Consider the following 4,043-nt stretch of genomic DNA (forward strand, 5'->3'; position numbering starts at 1 on the left):
CTAGGCAACACGTAGAGAGGAGCCATGGCTTGGTTTGAATGTCACTGCTGTCCCAAAGGGAAGGGAGTTTTCTGGGCTAGGGTCAGGGAGGTGGGACTCAGAGAAAAGGTCCTTTTCTTGTGCTGCATTCGGAACCCTGTGTTCTGGGCACTCACCGAAGGCCCTGACAGGGAGACCTTATCTCCTAGAGTCACTAACCCAGTACCTTGTGTCAGTCCCAGGCTCTTGAACCATCCCCTGGACTTGGTGCCATGGGGGAAGGGCAGGCCCTGGGGTCCCGGAAGCCACCTGCCCAGGGCGTGTGAGATGGTCTCTTCAGCCCCCCTCCCGCCAATACCCAGCCTTGTCGCTGGTTTCCTGTCAGTCTGTCCTCCCCAGGGAGGGGAGGGGCGCGCTAATCTCCGCTGCGGTGTGGGGGCGGGCTCCAAGACCGTTGGGCGCCCTGAGATCTGGCCCACGTGGCCTCGGAGTTATAAGCCCTGCCCGCCCTGAAGGGAACCCCACTTAGGAGCCTGGAGCACAAGGCTTGCTCCTCTGGGCCTTGCAGCATCAGGTAAGGATCTGAACCTTCACTTCAGCCCCAACCGGGGCTCCTCAACTCTTAGCTTCAAGGGGTGATGAGGGGTTTGGGTTGCAGGCCCTGGGTGGAGATCCTCTGGGGAGGGACTTTGAGAGCTTGGGTGCCAAGGCTTACTAGCAAAGCTCTAGGCAAAGAGGTGCAATAACCCTCAGATCTATCGGCTTTCGGGTTTTTGTGGCGGGAAATCAAAATCCTGGGCCTTGACTTCCCTCTAGACAAGGAAGCTAAAATGGCTCCTGGCCCCAGATGAAGAAAGGAGGGGTCCTGGGTTTCCAGCGACAAGGGCCAGGGAGTAGGGTGGGAATAGCGGGGGGTGGGTGTAGGCTGAAACGTGGGACTCCGTGTCATCGAGAGGCGCTAAAATGTCTCCCTCCACCTAACATGGCCACCATCTCTGTTGTGACAGCCTTGGGCTTCTGCCTGGGCAGCTGCTGGGTGGTGAGGGACTCAGGACCTTGGGCTGGTGAGGACGCTGGGGACAGAGGCCTTGGTGGGCGGAAGCTGTGGCTGCCTCAGTTGGACTCTGGAGGGCAGATAGTGTGGCTGGAAGGGGTCACCCGGGGAGGGGGGTCAGAACTGGGGTCAGAACCAGAGGAGCTATGGTCTCTACCTGAGTGTTTCCAGAAGTGGGGGGATGGGGTGGAGCCGCAGGGGGAAGGGAAGAGGGAACCAAAGAGGAAGTGGGGGGAGGGAGGGAGGGGAGGCAAGGACTGGCGCCATGCTGAGTCACCGCCCACAGGGCCCAGAGCAGGCCCTCTGGGGGCCGTGGGGCAGGGTGGTAGGGTCTTAGGGAGCCACAGGGAGGGCTGGGGGCTCTCGAAGCAGGAGTCAGGAGGAGGAGCAGGCGGCCTGAAGAGTACGCGCAGACGGACAGACAGACAGTGCAGTCACCCATAAAGTAGAAAGCACTACTAACAGCACTGGAGGGTGTAGTGTTTCCTACTTTATGGATGAGTGTACTGTGGGCTTCGGAGACCACGCCGCCGCCGCCCGCCACCGTCTTCCTCCACGCTCGGGACCGTGTGCGACAGGTGAGCCCCTCAGGCGCCCTCCCCTCCCTGCCAGCCCAGACCCCTGAAAGGCCTCCAGTGTCCCCCACGGCGTTGTCCCTCCCGGTTGTGGCCAACTGGGAAAAGCCCGCATGAGCTTCTCTGCGGCGCAGGGGTCCAGCAGGGCCACACATCTGGACTTGCCCAGCTATGGAGCGGCCGCATTGTGGGGGCCCAGCCGCAAGCCGACAGAGGCCAGGACGAGGAAGAGGCTGGGAAGGAGGGTAGATGGAGGGGAATGGCGGGGCGGGGGGCGGTGTCAGGGGTCCCAACACTAATAAAGAATGGACTCTGCTTCTGTTTTGTCTGCGACTTTGTTGTTGGGGTGGGTGTGCTCAACGGGCTTAGCGGGCACATGGATGGGGTGGGCACACAGAGGGGTCGGGAGGGAGACTCACTCACTCTCTTGAGAGATATGGGTTTGGCCCTGCCTGTGAGACCAGAAGAGAGCTCTGGGCCTGGGAAGGAAGGAGGGGATGGGTGCGGGTTGGGGGGGGGGGGGTGGAGCGGTGAGACCTCCCTGCAAAGCCAGGAAAGGGGGCAGGACAGGGAGCGGCAGGGCTAGGAGGGGCCCTCCTACCTTGTTCCCTGCTCTGGCCCTGCCCTGCCCTCCACTCACTTTCCACACCCCTAAACTAAAAGTGGCCTACCTCCAGTTCTAATCTAAGGAAGTCCCCTGGGTCCTTGGTAGTCTAAGAATTGGGTAAGTGTGGCACACACACAAAGCATCTTATACATAAACGAGGGCACAGATACTAATACACGGTATACATATGCACCATCACGCATGTGCATTTCCACACAAGGACCCCCTCACCCATGCTAGCAACACACATGGTCAGTGACAGATGCTCGGGACATGCTTGGCATGTCAATCAATGACAGAGATATACACACCCTCAGGACACATACATACGCAACAGTACACACACATGCCACGCCATAAACACACAGGAGGTGTGCTACACATGGAAGAGCATACAACACACGCACAGTGACAGTCACGTCATAAACGCATTGGTTCCACACACACACGTCTACACATTCCCACACGATTATCCATATAGAGTAGATACATGCTGGCATATGTATCTACGTACATAGATCTAAATAAAACCATGTCATTGTCATTACGCATATTTACATGCCTGCACGGAGTGTGTCATATATTGCGAAGTGTCCAAGAACGGCATGCATCTACATGTACTGTGACATACATGTTATAACTTACGTACTCACAGTCATGACCTCACAAACACACAATAGCACACACATATGCATCCATGTTTCTGTGGACATATGTAGACTAATACAACGGCCCCTCCCGTGTATACAGAGAGAAATATATGCCTAGTCTGTACGTGCGTACTCTACGTGCGTACTCTACGCGCGTACTCTACATGCGTACTATACACATGCATGCAAATAATGGCATGCCTACGTGCCCGCTCATAAACGTCAGCAGCATACATGTCGTGGTGCACATACTGATGTACACACTACTTTAGGGAAGTGAGGATACCACCCCCTCCCCATGTACACCCCCCGCCTGCAGTTTCATCAGCTCCGCCTGGGTGGAGCCCACAGTCAGGGGCTCCGGGGCGCAGAGGCGCGGTTGCTGTTCCCCAGGGCGCCACACGAGGGCCCCCAACCTTGGCGGAGACTGGCTTGTGTGCAGATGGACTTAGTCCCAGGTTAGGAGGGGACAGGGACTGCCTCCCCGAGGCCCCTCCCAACACGCCTGTCTCTGGGGCTCCATCTAGGTCCCTGCCCCCACATACAGGTCGACTCATGGGTAGGGGAGTTCCCATGTCCTTGTCCCCAAAAGCCATCTTCCCATAGCACAAAGGCCTGAGGCTAGACAGAAGATGAACTTCCTTGCAGTTCAGGGTAAAGCCAGCCCAACAGGCCATGTGGTCTCCCCGGCTGGCCCAAGAGGGCCAGGTTGCCCCCAGAATGAAGTCTGCCAGGAGGAAGCCGAAGCAATTCCAATTTCTACCTCTGTCTCTGTTTCTGTCTTCCTGTTCTCATTCTTTTGATTTCTCTGTCTCTCTCTTTGTTTCATCTCAAATCCCATCTTTTCTATACCTATCCTTTTCCATGGCTGGCTCTGTCTGTCTTACCACCTCCTGTCCCTGTCTCTACTGGTCTCGGGCTGGGGCCGATGTGGGGAGGACCATCTGCAGCCCACTCGCCTCTGTACAAGGAAGGTGCAGGGGCGTGTGGGGACGAGGGGTGGGAGGCTACATGTCGGGGGTACTGGGCTGGGATCCCGTGAGGAAGCAGCTCTTCCCTCTGTCCCGACCCTGCCTGCTGGTCCAGCCCACCAGTCCAGCGCCATCACCATGGAAACCAGCAGCCGACTTCCTATTGGTGGGCGGGAGAAGAGGGGGAGGGGAGGGCTGGCTCTCCCC

This window comes from Halichoerus grypus, chromosome 2 (genome assembly GCF_964656455.1).
Source record: "Halichoerus grypus chromosome 2, mHalGry1.hap1.1, whole genome shotgun sequence".
In the NCBI taxonomy this organism is placed as follows: Eukaryota; Metazoa; Chordata; class Mammalia; order Carnivora; family Phocidae; genus Halichoerus; species Halichoerus grypus.